Consider the following 19,677-nt stretch of genomic DNA (forward strand, 5'->3'; position numbering starts at 1 on the left):
TTGATCATGCTTATCTAATTCTTTTATACTCTGATCTGATCTAGACATGTTCAAAGTGGAAGGAGGGAGAGGAGATGGGGGAAGAGTGAAAAATCCTAGCAGATCCTGAGCTGAAGGCATGGAAAGGGAACAGGCTGTGTTTTGGACATGAAATGAAAGTTATGATTTAGATATGTCTTTTTAATATCTGGAAATGAGTCACAATTAAATAATGAAACTGGGTCATGTAACTGAAAATGACCAGAAAGTTAAGGAATTTGCTTGAGATGTCATGAAAGGACAGGGAAGAAAGATCCAAAAGAATTTGACTAGAAGAAGTGATGGGAGAAGAATAAAGTTGTTTCTTACTTATATCATGTCAAGAACAGCTAAGGTCATTTGATAATTCAATAAACTCTAGAAAGTATTCTGAAGGAAAGGTGAATAGTGTTTTTGGGAGTATTTAGCAGGATGACATAACCAAGACTCTGGATCAGGGAGGGCCTGTCTAGGGATATGGCATCTGATCTGAAATATGAAACAGAAGCAAGCATTAACCAGTAAGAGGTTGTGAGAAAACACTTTTGGGCTGAGGGATTGCCATATGCAAAGGTCCTGAGGTAGAAGAGGGTAATTTTGAAAAAAGGCTATTGAGAAAGGGGCAAAGTAGAGGATGATCCTGGAGGGAGGATGGCTCTCCTGGCCATGGAAGGTTCTGATCTTTTTCCTGGGGTGGTAGGAGCCCCTGAAGGACTGTGAGCAGGATTATATGAGTCAGGCTGTCAACTGATAGGTTGACTCAACTCTGATAGGTTACCACAATGAGGATGATATACATTGAGGGAAGGCCTATTTGCCACTTCCCTGGCTTTTCAAGGTGAATTCAACAGGCCATAAAGACCCAGGGTGGTTTCTGAACCCAGTATCCTTTCACTGTAGGGAAAGAAGTGACTTCTTGTATGAAAAGTTTGCATGTTTAACAATAAGGCAATTCACTCACTCATTGAATGAACAAGTGTTATTGGACCCCGCTGGGTGCTAGGCTCTGTCCCAGGCCCTGCAGATGGGAGTTGGAAGAGGCAGATGGGATTTCGATGTGAAACAGAGCTCACATTCCAGTAGGAATTTCATGCCATCAGGGAAGGAAGGACCCTCAGAGGGCATCAGCCTGATTTTCCCATTTTATAGACTAAAAAACAGATGCAGTGAGAAGAAGTGACTTGCCCAAAGGCCACAATTACATATGATGTTAGAATTAGAACTCAGGTCCCTGTATCATTGCCAAGAGTCACTCCTTGCAAAGCATAGCCTCTCATCAAGCTTTCATTCCTAAGACATTGCAGTATTCTTTTTTTATAGAAATATCCATTATTGGGGATAACTGAGAATTAACAAACAGCATTATCCCTGACCATAATACTTGAGCCTTGCCCTTATGTCCACAATGTCACTTCTCATATTTTAAATCATAAGAAACTTTTTTAAAAATTGCAGAAAATTTCAAACATACATGAAAGTGATACATACTGATGCCCTAGATACCCAGCTGCAAGTTACCCAAGGAGAATATTGTTTCTCTGGTGCCCCGTTCTTATGCTCCCTTCTCCTCAACCCTTGCACTTGGTATGTTTTGAAGCAAATTCCACACACCATATCATTTATTCTGTAACTATTTCAGAAAACCTAGGAATTTTTATCATCTTGAATAACAAATAACAGAGCAATTGACACCCTATGTCTCCATTGGCCCTTGAGACTTCTTAACCAAAAAAGAGCATACTTTAGATAAGTCAAAAATGTCTTAAAAGCACTTTACTCACAGACTGCCATATTGTGCACTAAAAGTTCTGAAATGTAGTTTTATGAGGCTGTCAAGCTTTTTCAGGGAAGTTTTCAGAGTGCAATGGGAGCTCTCTGCTGACCCATTAGAGAAATTCCAAGAAGTTCAGTAAAAGCCAGCCTGAGGGCCATGTGCTCTGGGAGGCAAGAGCCACAGAGCTGGTCTTCCACATCACCACACGTCCAGGACGGGGCCTTTGCTGATGCCCGGTATAGCACCGTGTGGCTTTTACCATCAAAACCTGTCAAACTGTCCTGAGATTGTTTAGGAAACACTGGAGAGCCAGAGGTGGTTTCAAAATGTCAGGTAATCCTGGAGTTGGAATGTGAGGGCTATCCAGGTGATTGGAGTTGCCTTGGGAGTTTAACAGTCCATCGACACAGAATGGGGCTGGTTGGTCTCGAACCTGCAAGGCTGGTTCCTGCCGCTTCCATCTCGGCTATGGTGCCATCAGGCAAGATAGGCAAGAGGAGAACTTCGACAGTAACAACCAGGTGGACAGACCACCAGAGCAAACCTCTCTGTGTCTACTTCACAACCCCTATGCCTTCAGGTTGTGCTGACTACAATTTGCACACTTTCCTGAGAAATATGGGGCATGTGAGAGATGCTGTGTCTTCATGTGTGTGTGTAGGTTTTTTTTTAAACATTGAGATATGATCAAATTATACATTATATCCATTTCAGGTGTACAGCATAGTGATTATATATGTATATTGTGACATGGTCACACAGTCTAATTAAATCCATCACCACACATAGTTACAAATTGTTTTTTTTTCTTGCCAGGAGTACTTTTAAGATTTACTCTCTTAGCAACTTTTAGATGTACAATGCAGTGTTAACTATAGTCACCATACTGTACATGGCATTCCCAGGACTTATTCATTTTATGACTGGAAGTTTGTACACTTTGGTTCCCTTCCCCATGTTGCCCTCCCTCCCCACCCCTAGCCTCTGAAACTACCAATCTGCTTTCTGTTGGATGAATTTGGTTTTTGGTTTTGCTTTTAGATTCCACATTCACATGAGATCATATGGCATTTATCTTTCTCTGTCTTATTTCACTTAGCGTAATGCCCATCCATGCTGTGGCAAATGACAGGAGTTCCTTCTTTTTCATGGCTGAATAATATTCCACTGTATATACATACCACATTTTCTCTAATCCATTCATCCATCGATGGACACTTAAGGCTGTTTCTGAGATGCCGCATCTTTGAATGATGAAAAATAAAAAAATAGTTACCATTTATCAAGTGTTTATTGTGGCAAGGCACTCTCCTAAGTACTTTATATGTATTTGTTGTTTATTCTTTACCATGAGCCCATGAGGTAGCTGCTAGGACTTCCTCATGATGGATAAGGTGGCTGGGGTTAGAGGAAGATTGGCACTGCTGGTAAGAGGCAGAGCTGGACTTCAAAGCCCTCCTCCTCCCCAGACCAACAGCCTCCAATCAGCCTCCTGGTTTCTTCTACTAGAAAGTTTCCCCACCTCTCTGCCTGTCTTTGAGTCTCTGCCAAAACCAAGTGATGGTGGCTGATTCCCTTGCTATAGTAAGTTCAGAATAAATAGCCTTTTCTTGTTCTAATCTGATTAGTCTTCACTTATTTCCATAATGTGGATGCCCACAATCCTTTCAATTTGTCTAGAGTTCTAGAAGGGAAGAGGTGTATTATTCACTGGGGCTCCCAAAAGTGTGGGTAAGCCAGCTCCTACTTTTAAGTGGTTTGCTGTCTCTACAGAGAATCTAGGCTTCTATACATGAGTTACACCTGATAAAGACTCAGGTACGAGAATGCACTCCTTACAGTATGCTCCTTTGGGGCAAGAACCCTGTCTTATTCACCTATACCACCACATACACCGAAGGGCTAGGATCTAAAGATGCTCAGCATATACTGGTGGATTAATGACTAATTCTAATTAGATACCAGAATAAGAGCAAGAAAGTTAGTCTTCAATGCTGATTGGGTTCTGGAGGCAACCACAGACCAGTATGGTTCAACAGCCTCATGAGTAGCTCCATACTTCCCTGTCTCTCTCCCAACCTCTTGCAACAGCCTTTGACCTGCTGTCTCTGGTTCTGCAGTTTTCTGCCTTCAAGTCCAGGTTCTTGCATGCTACTAAAATGAACCCAAACAATGGGCACTTCATAAATGAATATTTGCTAAATGAATGAATAATATCACTTTCCTATTTAAATTCATTCCAATAGTTAAATCTGCTTTGTCGTTTTTTTGACCCAAAATATCCTAATTAGGTAGAACTTTGCCACAGGGCAAATGCAAGGAAAAAGTCACAGAAGACACCAATAGGAAGAGGAATTATTTGCTAGTGTGTGGGGTGGCACTGGTTGGAATGGTGAGATTCACCTTGTTCTTGGATTCCCAGAACACCTTGGAAGCCAAAACATCTGCTCTCCCTTCCAGTTGGCTACATATGACTGCTCTTTCTCTCATGGTCACTGAGAAGCACATATCTGGCCTCCCAGAACATTATCCAGTGTGCTAGGGCAAGGGATCTATCCAAAGGATTGCAGCTGGCAGCCCAGAGGAGGTCCTTCAAGGGGCTAATAATCAATACCATTTATGGGAACTCCTAATTTGAAGGCAGGAAATAATAGCATTCATTTATGAAGTACTTACTATAGGCTAGCTGTAGTGAATCCTGATTACTTAGTGAAGAAGGTATTATTATCTGCTTATTATGGATGTGGAAAGTCAGGATCCCAAAATGAAAGAATTTACAAAGGTCATACAGCTACTAAGTGATGGATTTGGCATTCAAATTCAGATTTTTCTGACCCCCAAATCGAACCTTTAGCTTAATATGAGGACAGGAATACCACTTAGCTCTTCTTGTAAAGATTAACTGAAATAATCCACAGAGAATGAGTCCCAGGTTGCCTAGAGTATAGTAGGCACTCAGTAACTACTAGGTGAATTAATACTGCTGGTGTTGCCTTTGCTGCTCTGACTTCTGCAGCTTTGGTTCCTGTTCTCTGATGAATTGTCTGTCCTGTGTTCTCTATGCCCACTTTGTTGCATCTGAAGACCACCCAGAGGCCTGTCTTTGGTTGCAGGGAGGCCAGAGGTAACATGGGCATTTAGTAATGAAACCTTTCTATCCTGAGGATTTTGAGAGTGTCTGTGTGACATTATCTAGGCAGAAAAATAGTCTGATGGTGGTGATGATAATAATAATAGCTTACATTTATTGAAAATCCCTAAACTGACTTCTTTGTGGGCATCTCAGCTCTATTCCAACTGCCTGGCGTTTCTAAATGTCTACCCGGATGATAGAAGACTCTTGTTCTCTGCTTTGCTTCGTGCTGAAAACATTTGAGGCATTCTGGGAGGAGACCCATGGACATGAGCCAGTCTCAGAGTCAAGAGTGACAATAGACCTAACAAAGACAAAGATTTAGCAGCAGGTGGTACCATTTGCACACATATCCCCTGCCAGCCAAAACAACGTTCTCACTGACTCCATCCCAGTGGAGAGAAAGCTGGAAACCCAACAGTGACTCATAGTGTGCTTGGGAAGCAAGCTGAGTATAGTGGTTTTGGCAAAAAAGGACGAAAGCAATGGAATGTTACCACAGTTTAAATTAGCAGGACTCTCCACATCTTCTCTCTTCCCACTGACATTTCTTTGTGGCAGCTGGCAGAGTAAGACCACTGGCTTTGAAGGCCAAAGTCTTCATTGCCCAGCCATGCGCCCTTGGGCAATTTACAAAAGCTCTTTAAATCTTACTTTTCTCTTCCATAAATTAAAAATCTAAAACTGCTCAAACAAGGTATGATTGTTAAGATTAATGAAGTAATGCATCTCATTAACTGGCATTTGTGCTACTCAAGAAATTTTGGTTTCTGTTGGTGAAAGGAGAAGCAATTCTAAGTTAGAGACATTCCCCCCCCCCCCCTTTTTAATAGCAGTATTTAGAATTTACTTTCTTGCTGGTGCTAGGAAATGCATGTCTTTGGTGGCACTCCTTCTGGACTCTAGATCTGTGTTTTCAGAATAATCTCATCTATGTGGTTAGAGAAACTCCCTGAAGGGATAACTTCTAAGCAATTTCTTGAGACTTGAAGGGCGACATCAGGTATCTGGGAAAATAGGTTTGAGGTGGGGTAAAGAGTAGGCTGTCTAGGCAGAGCTAAGAACTCGAGAGATACTGTGGCACTGAGAGAGCACAGGATACTTTGAAGAAATTAGGAGAAAGCTGGTGAGGAGCAGAATAGTGTGAGAAGCACAATGAGAAATGCAGGGGGAGGCTGAGGCAGAGGTTGATTGCAGGAATGGAAAGGACATTGTGGATCTTGGACTTTATCTGAACAGTAATAAGAAGCAAGTAAATAATAGGATTGGGAGTGACAGGACCATATATACAATTTAAAAAGGTCTTTTAGACTGCCATGCCAAGAAGGATTGGAGAAAGGCAAGAATGAAGGGCTAGGGTAGATAGCACCCTTGGGTAAAGACAGGTAAGAAAACCATCCAACCACTGGTCATGTTTCTCATGGAACCAGTGACAGGTTTGGTTTGTTCATTTTTTTGTGTGGCTGTGTGACTGTGTGTGTGTGTGTGTGTGTGTGTGTGTGTGTATGTGTGAGATTTCCCTCTAATATGTTTTCCTATTCATAGTTTACAAAATTTTCATCAAAATACATGTTCTTTTTTAACCTTAAAATGTATTGTCTATGCTCTATATGCTGAGTATTATTGTCATATAGAATTATTCATATTTTATTTTAAATATGTACTCATAAAAGAAAGCCTGTAGAAGAGGAAAAGGTGGAAAAATAAAAGTAACAAAAATTATAGTTCTATCTCAGATAACCACTGTTACTATTCTGGTTTATCTTTTTCCCATTACTTTTTGTTCTATGTCTCTGTGTGTGTGCATATAGATCTTCTGTACAAACATTTGTAATATCATCTATCACTGCGCTGCTTGCTTTTTCTTTTTTTTTTATAATTGAAATATATTTGACACACAAGATTGTGTAAATTTGAGGTGTAAAAACACGTTGGTTTGAAACATATATGTATTGTAATACAATTGCCATTGTAGCCATAGTCAGCTTTTTTAGAATCCACATATAAGTGAGATCATATAGTATTTGTCTTTGTCTGACTTATCTCTTACCATAACGACTTTAAGGTCCATCTATATTGCTACAAATGGCAAGATTTCCTTCTTTCTCATGGATGAATAATACTCTATTATATATACCACACCTTTATCCATTCAGTGGCTAATAGGCACTTAGGTGGTTTCCATATCTTGGGTATTGTGAATAATGTCACAATAAACATGGGAGGGCAAATACCTCTTCTATATCCTGTTTTCTTTTCCTCTGGATATGTACCCAGAAGTGGGATTGCTGGGTCATCTGCTTGCTTTCTCTTTAACCTAATATTATTATATAATAAGTATTTCTCCTCTATTATTCTTTGGAAACATTAATGGCCAAACAATATTCATCAAGTAGTTATACCATAATTTATTTAATCTCCTTCCCCCCTAATGATTTGACAATTAAGCTATTTCCATTTTTTTCTGTTATAAATGAGATTACATTGAAAACTTTTGTCCATAAGCCTTTATCCCTATTTAGGATTATTTCCTTAGGATAGATTCCCAGAAATGGAATTACTGGGTCAAAAGATTTGGATGTTTTATGTCTCTCTTGGTACATGCTGCGAAACTGCTTTCCAAAAGGTTGTGTGAATTTACAGTACCCTGTCCCTGTATGAAAACAAAATCCAGGGGAATGTAAGCTTTCCAACAGTCAGGCACCCTTAATCTCTGGAACAACAGACAGAGCCACAGAATATTTGATTTGGAAGTAACTTTAAGGGTCAGCAAAGCTGACCTCTACCGATGCTTGATCATAGCAGTATATTTTGTGGAGAGGACACTGAAGCTTGTTCCATAGTAGTACTGACAATTGTACCATCTCTGGTTTGGGTGACCCCAGATTACCTACACAGCCCCAGCCAGGGGTTAAGCCCTGGTCATGTGTAATTTTGCTGAACGAAAATCATGCTGGGTGCATAGTGGGTGCTCAGCTGACCTTGGCAGATGGATATAGGTGATGAGACACATGGCCTGGGTTGAAGTCATCTCATTGTCTCCCTGGGTGGACAGCTCTGACAGGACACCAGAGTAGCTTTCTGGTATGGTCAGATCTTAAGGGCATCAGGAGCCCTCAGCCCCAGGAGGTTCCTCTTCTATGGACTCTTTGAGGTATGAGCCACTTTTAAAAAGGTTTCCAGGAGCCCTTGCTCAAAAATCAGTCATGTGGCTAGGCAGGTAGAATGTATTCCTATTTCTTCTGCACCCAAGATGACAAGCCCTCCCGGTTATCCCTTTAAGGCTCTTATTGATCTTGACCTACCAGTGGCCTTTGCTTTGCTCATTGCTGGCCTTCATTTGCTTTTCCTTTGCCCTTCAGGCTGTTTAGAATTTACCACTCTTCCAGATCCAGCTGAAAGCTGGGTTTGCTAACTCCAGGCCGTTCATTAACGTCGCTGAGATTTATTCTATTCCCCTATAGCAGCTACTGGCTGTACGCTGAGGTGTAGAGTTAGACAAGCCTGTTCTAGTCCTTATTTACAATTCATTCTTGTGGGGCTCTACAACTTTAAATGTTGTTGCTCTCTTTCAACTTGCAATCTCTCTCTCTCTCTGTTTCTTCATCTGGTTCCAGCCCACACTTATTAAAAAAAAAACAACCTTCCTGACCATTTAACTATGTGCCCAGGCATTGGTCATTATTGTTGAACAGACTCAACAAGGCCTTTGAATCTGCAGTTAGGGGGCTGAACAGCTGTAAGGACCCTCAGTGAGTGCTGTGCTGGGCTCAGCACTGTGCCCAAGGCTTCACACATACCCACTCCATCTTCTTCCAACAAGAGAAGGTAGTTACTATTATTACTCTTTTCACTTCACATGTGGAAAAACCGAGGAGGCATGAGACATTATGTATCTTGCCTGAGACCGTGCAAGCTTAGACTCTTCACTACTATATTTTACTACCTATTTTCTGTAAGTAACTACACACCAAAGATAGTAAATGCTACAAAGAAAAACAAGGCGAGTTGGTGACAGAAATAAAAAAAGTAGGGGACTATTTTAGTTCTAGGGGTCAGGGAAAACCACTCTAAGAAGGGGACATTTAAGGAAATTCCTGAGGATGACTTGGCTGGGTGAAGACAGGAAAGGAGTCCTCCAGGAAGAGAGAAGAGCCTGCACGAAGGTCTCATGGCAGGAGACGGCTTTGGGAATTCTAGCAAATGAAAGGACAGTGGGTTGGGGCTTACAGGGCAAGGAGGCCTGTCACAGAGGCAGTCAGGGAAATAGATGAGGTCAAATCACCTCAGGGCTTGACTGTGTGCCAATCCCTGCACAAAGTTATTGTGCATTGTCTTATGTGTGACACTCAGCAACCCCAAATGAAGTGGTTAATATTTCATGCTCATTTTACAGAAGAGGAAATAAAGGCATAAAGGGCCAATCACCTTTATCACACCCATGTAACTATGAAGTATGAGAGCAATGGCTCGAAACCAGGTTTGTTGGTGGCAAACACCATGTGCAAGAACACCCAGCCACCTTCCTATTTACACCATCCACCAGGTTTGCACATTAGGGAAACAAGCTCTTGCTTGGACTATCACTGAGTAGGAAACCCTGGCACAATGCAGTGGGCAGTAAGAAGGTGTGCATGGAACTCTATCCAACTTAGTGTAGGCATACAATAGAATATTGTTCAGCTATGAAAAATGAAGGAAGTAACTGATACATGTCAAACATGGAGGAATCTTGAAAACATTATTCTAAGTGAAGGAAGCCAGACACAAAAGACAATAGTATGTGTCCATTTGTATGAAATGGTATCCAAAATAGGTAAATCTGTAGAGATGGAAAGCAAGGTGGTAGTTGCCAAGGGTTGGAAATATGAGTGAGAAATGAGAAGTGAGTGCTTAAAGGTTATGGGAGCTTTCTTTCAGCATGAAGAAAATGTTTTGAAGCTCGAGAGAGCTGGTGGCTGTACATGGTAATACACCAAACGCTACTGAATTGTTTACTTTAAGATTGTAAATTTTTATAACACATAAGTTTCACCTCTATAAAAAGTAATGCATGGGAATGAAATGCACTAGCTCCAGGCTAGTGGTTAGCCCAGGAACAAGGAAAGATAATCAAAATGGAGCCTTAGCTTAACTGGTAATTTTTAATTTTTTTATATAGAAACTTTAAAAAAATTTCTTTGTAAAAGATCTGAAATAATAATAAAAAACTAGCATTATTGGCATTATTGCTGGAAATTCTTCCATATAGAGAAAGGGAGCTAAGGCAAAACTGACTTCCAGAACTGAGCATGAAGGCAAAGTTGGCCAAATTTTAGTCAAATTCTCTATACACTACAGCCTCTGACTTGAATGTAAAAGGAGGGACTTTAAGGTCATGTGACTCAGATGCTCTGTGTGTGTGTGTGTGTGTGTGTGTGTGGCCACAATTCCCATCTTAGAATGAATTCAATGTCAATGTGAGATCGAACAAACTACAAATTTTGGCTTCCCATAAATTGGTCTCTCTTCCCTCAGATGGAGAAGGAATTGTCTGAGACACCAGAGTACATCAGGTAGAGGGTTAAGTCTTCCCAACTGAGGCTCCATCAAATGTCATGGAAAGAGTTGGTGTCTCAACAGAGTAGCTGCCCACGTTTGTAGGGAAGTGGAGCTCAGGTACCAACACTTCTGAGAGGCCCCAGGATCTTGACAGGGCCAGCACTGTGCACATGTCAATGTGGCTAACTTCCAGAATCGCCTCTTGGGTGGATTGTGTTTGCCTCCATGTTGTAGCTGAGGAAATGGAGGCTCAGGTGAAGAATATGCCCAAGGTCACAGAGGGAGCAAGACGGAGCTGTGAGTCCAACCCAGTCTGTCTGTGCCAGAGCCTGTGTTTGTTGCAGTGCCTCCAGACTAAGAACAGAACCTGCACATAGAAGTTTCTGGATAGGGACTTATTATTTTCTAAAATTTTATTTAAATTCAATTTGTGGATAGGCACTTGTTTAATAAATAAATGAATGGTAGTAAAAGCAGTTTTATTTAAAAAAAAATTTTTTTTTTTTAATTTATGATAGGCACACAGTGAGAGAGAGAGAGGCAGAGACACAGGCAGAGGGAGAAGCAGGCTCCATGCACCGGGAGCCGGACGTGGGATTGGATCCCGGGTCTCCAGGATCGCGCCCTGGGCCAAAGGCAGGCGCCAAACCGCTGCGCCACCCAGGGATCCCAACAAAGCAGTTTTAATGGCCAAGTAGTTTGGTAAAGATTCACAAAATTCAAATCAGCTAGGGGGCAGACATGTCCATAGATCATGCAATTACAAAGTGGTATAATCTTTTAGGAATGGAAAATTTATATTGACAAACATATATGACGAGTCTGAAATTTGTTTAACTCTGTCTCAACATTTCTACTTTTACAATTTAATTTGAAGAAAATTTTAAAAATATAGACAATGCTATATATACAATGATATTGATCACAGCTTAACATATTCTTTTTTGGTTATTATAAATTATTTCTTTTGCAGTTATTGATTGGTTAAGTCAATGGCACATCAACAAAAGGACTATTTTGCAGCCAGTAAAATCTATGTTCTACAAGAACATTTAATGACAGAGCCAAATGTTTATATATATTAATGAAGGGAAAATATAGGCTGCCAAATAGTGTCTCTAGTGTTGGAGCATCCATTTTGGCTTTAAGAAATAATAAATGTATCACAAAGATGAGAAGCCTCAATATCAAAATATCAATGTGGCTCTACTGCTGTATGGAGGTGTTACTGCTGATTTACATTTTTTACTTTCATTTCCATTTTGGTTTCCAAATTTCCATGAGTAACAATAAGCATATTCCTTTTGGTTTTTAAAAAGTCAATAAAGGGACACCTGGGTGGCTCAGCAGTTGAGCATCTGCCTTTGGCTCACGGTTGATCCTGGTCCCAGGATCGAATCCCACATTGGGCTCCCTGTGAGGAGCCTGCTTCTCCCTCTCCCTGTGTCTCTGCCTCTCTCTGTGCATCTCTCATGAATAAATAAATAAAATCTTTAAAAAAATAAGTAAAAAGTCAATAAATGCTACATTAAAACAAACTCACTCTACCTATCCAATGGATAGTATTATGTGTAGATGGTCCTTTTTCTCAAAGAAATAAAACATTGATAATACAAGAGATCTGTGGATATTCATTTCAGTGTATTTTCTCTTCCTCCTGTTTTTCTATCTTTCCTTCCCTCCTTCCTTCTTCCTTTCTTTCTTTCTTTCTTACTTGCTTCTTCAATGTACAATTTAGCTCCAATTTCTTCCTGGCGCCAGATTTAAACATTTGGTTAAAGTCCCAAATTCTCTTCCTCTACACTTTCTCATTGAGGAATTTGAGAGCAAAGAGTCTTGGATTTTAGACATCTGGGAATGGCCAAGATTTTGGATTGGTTTTGTGAAAAGATGTATTTGTTCAGTTGAGCAAGTGTGAAGCAAATGCTTTCAGCGTGTCTATTAATCTTAGTGGTCTGAGTGATGTAAGGGTACGCTCACTCATGTTTTATGATGTTTGGTTTCATAAAAATATGTTTGGTTTCAAGGCATTGGCCCCTGTTCTCTGTTGACTGGGAACAAATTTGGAGTATGGAAGGCATCTTGAATTTTTTCCCAAACCTAGTTTGTTTTTTAATCATCAACTGGAACTCTGTGATGGTTATGACTAACACATTTGTGAGTTCATGAAAACATTTATTTTAATAGAAAAAAACCCCAATTGAACAGCACTAGAACCAGAATGCCCTATACCATATTTTGCCAAAAGACTCCTGCCGGACAGTTTAAGGGATAGATTCAGATGGCTGTAGCTGTTTATCAAGCTGAGAAGACATAGGGGCAGCTCCATTTAGGCCATGGATTATAAAAGGTAAAAGAGGAAAAACAAAAGGATTTTTTAGCTGAGTTGAGGAAATGAAGCCTGATTTGCTAGTAGCTGGGCCATAGGCAGAATTCTCCTTGGAGAACACCACAGTGAAGTTAATAATGTACCCAATGGTGCCCTCAAGAGCCGTGTTAGAACATCCTATAGTTTAATCAATCTTTAGACCTTTGAGATAGCATGGGATATGCTTATATTATAAGATTCAGTGAAAAAGTCCCAACATGGAAATGTGTGCATAGGATTTTGTAAAAAGAAAAATTAAAAGAAAGAAAAAACACTCACATTAAGGGGGAGAGAGAGAGAGAGAGAGAGAGAGAGAGAGAGAGAAATATAACAAAATGTTTCTTGTTTATCTTCATGATCATGGAACTACGTTTGTCGTTCTCTACCTTTGTTTTCTGACACTCATAATAATCATGCATTATTTTTATAATAAAGGACTCATTCATCCATCATACATGCAGGTGCCAATCACGAGGGTTAGAGATACAAAAATTATGTAGCCACTTATCTGCCACAAAGAAGTTTATAGCACTCTTGAGGGGAGAGACAGAGAAGTGAACAGTTGTCACGAGGGAGGAATATGTGAGGTCACAGTGTGAATTAAAAAAGCAATGGTATAATATTTATGTGTAGAGTCAAAATTTAAAAATAATTGTGTGTGACCATAATGACAGGGTCCTGTATGCATGAAAGAATATCAGCTCCAGTTTGTTCTATCTAGTTACGTGCGTTTCGGAGGATGAGATCCTTAATCTGAGATGATCCATTCTGTAGGGGCTGAGGGAGGTGCACACAAGTGTTGGGGTTGGGGCTTTACAACTTGTCAATTTGAGAAATGTCATGACTCAGTTTCTCTGAATTCTTGTCTCCATCTACAGAGGCTGTAATTCACTGTTGCATCTCTGAACTCTCTCACATTCATGCACAGTTACCTTGCTCACTTGGATCATGTGTTTCAGATGGATAATCTTTCTCTTTAATTTCAGTCACTGAAGGATATCCCTTTTAGCAGGAAGTAGAGTGATAAAGAGCTCAACAAATTAGTTAGAATTTACTTTCCAGAAAGAGAACACAGGCTCTGGGTTGTGTCTCAAGGGGTTTTCTAAAGAGATAGTACATTAACTTGGACTAAGAGATGTTTGCTTTGGCTGGTTGGGAAGAGTTTTTGGGGTGTTTGTTACTTTTAAGCATCCCAGCCATGTTGTAAGTGGTTGAGTTTGCTCACACTAGTTATCTCTTGGTCAAAGAAGTGTTATTTATTTGTTATACAAGCAGCTATTTGGTGTCTACTATGTGCCTAGCCTGTTCTCAGAGTTGGGGTGACAGCAGTCAGCAACAGACAAGATCCTTATTTTCAGGGAGAGATAGGTAACAAACATGTAGACAAACAAATGGATAAGGAAATTGGTGATAAATACTCTGCAGGGGATGGTTGTGGAGGGGTCGTGCACACACTGCTGGTATGGCTCATTTTCATTATTTTTTGTTATCAGTGGCCTGGGCAGAGAGAACTACGCCTATACTTTGGGGTCAGAGTCACCTAGGTCCTAATCACGGGCCTGGTACCCACCAGTGTTACTAGCTATGTGACCGCAGGAGAGTTATGTCACTAATCTGAGCCTCTCATCTCTGTTTTGGGGACAAGGATGCTCCCTGTGAGGGTCATTGTGATCACTAAATGAGTTAGGTGAAGGATGTGCACCATGTTAGCTGCTCAGAAATGGAGGGGTTGACACAATGTCCTTTTGATGCTGTTTCCCTCCCTAGTACTGGTTGTGTTGGGATTGCTGGGGCTCTAAGCATGACAGCTTTTCCTACTTGCATCATCTCTGAGAAAATAGCTCTGCAGGTATACTTGTGGCCTTCTGCATTGTCTTTTAGCTTTACTTACTTCCCAGGTGTGGTAAACAGAGTACAAGCCACCCAAAGATGTCTACATCCTAACCCCTGGCGCCTGTTACTATGCTACCTTACTTGGCAAAGGAGCTTTGCAGATGTGATGAAGTTATGAGTCTTAAGAGAGGGAGATTATCCTGGGTTATCCAGATCTGTTTCCTAATAAAAAAAACAAGGGTCCTTACCAGAGGAAGCAAGAGGGTTGGTGTTATAGAGGGAAGGTAATGTGAGGATGGAAGCAGAGGGAAACAGAATCAGAGAAGGAGGTGCTTTGAAGGTGGAGGAACCTTCAGAGGCAAGGAATGTAGGCAGCCTCTAGGAAAGAAAAGGCAAGGGGACAGCTTCTGCCCTAGAGCCTCCAAGAGGAACCCAGTCCTGTGAATCTGTTTTGGATTTCTCAACTCTGGATTAAGAACCAAGCTGATTTAAGCCACCAAGTTTGTGGTAATTTGTAGCAACAGGAAATGAATACAGGTGAAATGAGGAAATCCTGCCTGAGCCTATAAAATGGAATGAAAACTAACCTACATTTAGGATATATATCAGAACATTGGCGTGTGGCAAGTGCTCAGTAAATATAAGCTGTTATTAATATAAACACATTCTTACCGAAACAAATTACTGTCTTTCTGGAATAATGGAAAATGAATAAATTGTTGGCATCAAGGTGTTGGTAGAAGCTCAAAGATAGGTTGAATAGTGTCAAAGGATTATTTTAGTTAGTGTACACGTTCATTTCCATGGAGAGGTTTTTTCAGTGGTGCCAAGGGCAATTTCTTTCCCTTTCTGCCCACATATGGACAATGGGATGTGAACAGGGTGACCAGCGTTGACGCTCCTCAAAGCTCTGCATTGTCTTTTGCTTGTAATTCAAAATTGATGTTGAAGTGTAACAGCCAAATAAAATGTTGCCCTGTGAACTTTTTGCAATTCCTTTTTGTCTCTGATAGATCATACTGCTTGTTTCTGCAATGCAAAAAAGTAATTCCCTTGATAATTCTGAAAACCAGAGAAAGAGCACATTCACATGAAATTGTTATTTTTCTAAGTTTATCTAGTTAGGGTAATGCTGTTCTCTAATGTAATTTCATATTTGAGAAACAGAAGACTTGCCATTTGTGTGAATTTAGCCTAAGGAAATAATTTTTAATTCAGTAGAAATATCTACATACAAAAATGTTCATTGCAGCATTATTAAAAATAGCAAAAAAATTGGAATAAATGGAAACGTTAGAAAATAAGGGGGTTGTTAAATATATTGTGGTATGGTCACTTGGTGGAATATTATGCAGCTAGTTGAAAGTGTGGTCATAATGACTGTCATAATAAGGAAAATATTTGCAATATACTGATAGAAAAATCAAGACAAAATGGTGTTTAGTGTGAATATAATGCATATGATGATTATAACTCACATGTTAACAGCCTAGCAGAGAATATTACAAAATACCAATATCCATTGTGTTCACATCATGGAATTGCGAATTTTTTTCTCCTCTCTATTTTCCAAATTTTTTGTAATACAGTTATTTACATATTTAAGGAAAAAAATTAGTTAAAAACATACAACAATAAGCCAAAGCTTCACAATAGTGTGGAGTATGTCCGAGAAAATCATGAACTCATACATTTACAGCTCAAGTGAAAATGCATAAGGAGTTCTAATTTTCCAGATTGGTGCTGATTGCAGGAACTCCATGGTGAGAAATCTTGACTATTAGCACCTACCAAGGCATGTGGAGACCATTCTAACACATGCTTTCTTGCTTGAAGAGAGCTGGTTTGGTTTCATGAAACAAAGAAAAGTTTTGCTCTCCAAAAATAATTCAGTTCTGATTATATCAGTAACCTCTATTCCAGCTCAGGGGCTCAGGAGAAAAATAGAAAATTTTTTCTTCACAGAGGGCCTGCTATGTACCAGGCCCTGTACTGAGTGATTTAAGTTTGCTGTCTCTGGTCAGCCTCATGGATCTGTTAGGTGCTATTATACAGGTTTGACAGACCAGATGCTCAGAAAGGTGAATTCTAGTTGGTGGGGGCAGAGGTAGGTTCAGAGCCTGGGTTGTTGGACTCCACAGCTCATTGTCTCAGCCAGGACTCCAGCTTGTGAGGCTGCCCAGAGACCCTCCAGCTTCATCTGTATAATGCTCTGGTTTTCAGGGACCTGATAGGGTCTCCCTAGATTTGTTGCTCTCTACCATGGCTGTGTATGGGGAGTTAGATATAATTTAGTTTTATTTAATTTTACTTATTTATTTTTAAAAAGATTGTATTTATTTATTTATTTGAGAGAGATAAGGCGAGCACAGAGGGAGAAGTAGACTCTCTGCTGAGCTGGGAGCCTGACACTGGGCTTGATGCCAAGACATGGCCTGAGATCATGGCCTGAGCTAAAGACAAACACTTTAACTGACTGAGCCACCCAGGCGCCCCACGTGTAATTTAGTTTTGAATAGGCAGTACACAACAGTGTTTGAAAAATTCATATAATAAAAAGCATACATGGTGAAAATAAGTCTTCCTTCCAGATCAATCTCTCAATTCTCCAGTTTGTCTTCCCTGAGAAAACCACTATAAATGGAGAGCACTAATAAATACAGGCCTTGGAGACCCATTCTCAAGTTGTAATGATTTAGAATCTCCTAAGTTTGCCCAAGACCCTTCCAGATATTTGAAAGTGGGTCAGGGGCTGAGGCCCACTGCTCCAATGATACCATTATACCCAATTCAACAAAAAAATAACAAATTCACTCTGTATATGTCAATAATATTTCAGTTCATACAGCCTCTCAGGATATAGGTGATAGGTGATCTCAGGATACAACGGGTTCGACTTTTCTTGTTTTTTTTATTGTATTTATTTTTTATGAGAGGCACAGAGAGGGAGAGGCATAGGCAGAGGGAGAAGCAGGCTCCCTGTGGAGCCTGATGTAGGACTTGATCCCAGGACCCCAGGATCACGACCTGAGCCAAGGGCAGATGCTCAACCACTGAGCAACCCAGGTGTCCCAACTTTTCTTGGTTTTACCCATATTTATTTTTCAAGCTCTGGAGGCAGGAAAGTCTAAGATCAAAGTGCAGCCAGTTCAGTTCCTGGTGAGAACCCTCTTTCCAGACACTTCTTGTCATAACTTCACATGGTTATGGTGTGGGGAGAAAGCTCCAGTCTCTCTTCCTCTTCTTATAATGACACTAATCCCTTCATGAGGGGCCCACTCTCGTGACCTCATCTAAACTTAATTACCTTCTAAAGGCCCACCTCTAAATACCATCACATTGTGGGTAAAGGCTTCAACAGATGGGTTTTGGTGGGGACACAACATTTAGTCCATAACCCAGGGCTTCTAGTCCAATCTGCCATGTCTAGCCGAGAGTTCTTGTCAAGTTACTTTGATCGCTGGGATTTAGTTTCCTCATCTATAAGATGAGCTGATTGAATTTGCTAAAGGGTATTCAAAGTGCTCTCTTGGGGAACCTCAAGTGCTCTTTGGGGCTGAGATGGAGGGAAGTGTTGATGACTGAGTAGGCAGGTTTCTATGTCAGTAGGCCAACCTCCCTCCTCCCACTCCCAACTCATCATTCAACAAGAGCAACTCCATCTTATCTAACATCTATCATCTATCATCTTTTTAGGAATAAACTCCAGACTGTTCAGATTGCATCAGCTTTTCCACTAATGCTCTTTGTCTTTTCCAGGACCAGGATATCACGTTGCATTTAGTAACTTATTTGATTTTGCCTCTGATTAAGATTTTATTCAAATCAGTGGTTCCAGAATAACAATAGAAAGAAATGTTTGATATCCACTGGACTAACTGCTGGCTAGTTGTCTTCTACTTGTATGGCTGAGGCTGACATCATATATGAGGATTAGCTGTGACATAGGGGAACAAACAAGGTCTTTGGAGCCAGGCTGAGTCGATCTAACTTTGGAGGATATTGGATGATACACTGAGCCTCCCTAAACTTCAAGATTCTTATCTATAAAAATGGGAAAGTAATACCTAATTTGCATGCTTTGAAGATAGAGTGAGTTTGGCACAAGGTACAACTATAAGAGGCATTCCATCTATGATAGCTGTTCTGCGGAATCATATGGTGCCCCTGGTCCTGTATCATTGGTGCAGCCATCCAGGGGCTTGTCCCCATGCCCTGCTGAACCTCTTAAACATTGTCATTTGCCTGGAGTGAAATATAGCAGCAGCCTGCTCTCCTGCTCCAAGAAAAAAGCCCTCTGATATCTAATGTTTTGATCATACTCTCGAGATGGGATTTAAAACATGATTCCTAACTCAGCTGTTCCAAAGTGGAAAAAGATTACATAATTAATACATGTTAATCATAGAAAAATTAGGTTATATGGATAAACAAAAGGAAGAAAATAGAAATCAGCTGTAATCATCAGACCACCCAGAAATAACCTTGTTATCATTTTGGGATCTACATCTGGAAAGATGCATATTCTCTTTCTCTCTTCTTTTTTAAATTATGCTATTTTATGCATCACTTTTTTTCAGAATCCTATTGTCATTTACTCTGTATTTACTCATATTTCCATATAATAAAATATAATCCTGGAATGTTATTTTTTTTTTGGAATGTTATTTTTAAACTAAATTATAAGGATGTATTAAAATTGTCTCAACTAATTCTCTATTGTTGGATGGTTTGATGGTTTCAATTTTCGCTTTTGCCAATAACGTTGCAATATGTATCCCTCTAGCAAAATCTTCTGTGCACCATTCTCCAATTTGGAAGTTTGAAGCTGGCAACTGTCATACTGCGCCCACACCCTCTTTTCCTCTTACTTTCCGTGGGGGACTGTGTGCTTTGAGGGCAGTGAGCACATGCTGCTCTCTTCATCTTCATGCAACCCTCCATGCATTTCTACTGTTGGGGCCCATTATCCTGAACTTGCTTCCCCATTGTTCTACTTGGATACTTGAC

General features: G+C 40.3%; 1 protein-coding gene across 2 annotated transcripts in view; it reads right to left on the reverse strand.

Annotated features, from left to right (window-relative positions):
• C1QTNF7 (C1q and TNF related 7) overlaps positions 1–19,677 on the reverse strand; it is a 73,377-nt gene that overhangs the window by 23,206 nt on the left and 30,494 nt on the right. The window contains exons 1-2 of one of the 2 annotated variants that reach the window (XM_072737760.1): positions 5,776–5,932; positions 2,974–3,036 (exon numbers count right to left, since the gene is read on the reverse strand). The exons of the other annotated variant lie outside the window; for it this stretch is intronic. The gene's annotated coding sequence lies outside the window, so the exon portion shown is untranslated. Of the gene's footprint in view, positions 1–2,973; positions 3,037–5,775; positions 5,933–19,677 lie in introns of those variants that run through there. 2 annotated transcript variants of the gene reach the window in all.

This window comes from Vulpes vulpes, chromosome 14 (assembly GCF_048418805.1).
Source record: "Vulpes vulpes isolate BD-2025 chromosome 14, VulVul3, whole genome shotgun sequence".
In the NCBI taxonomy this organism is placed as follows: Eukaryota; Metazoa; Chordata; class Mammalia; order Carnivora; family Canidae; genus Vulpes; species Vulpes vulpes.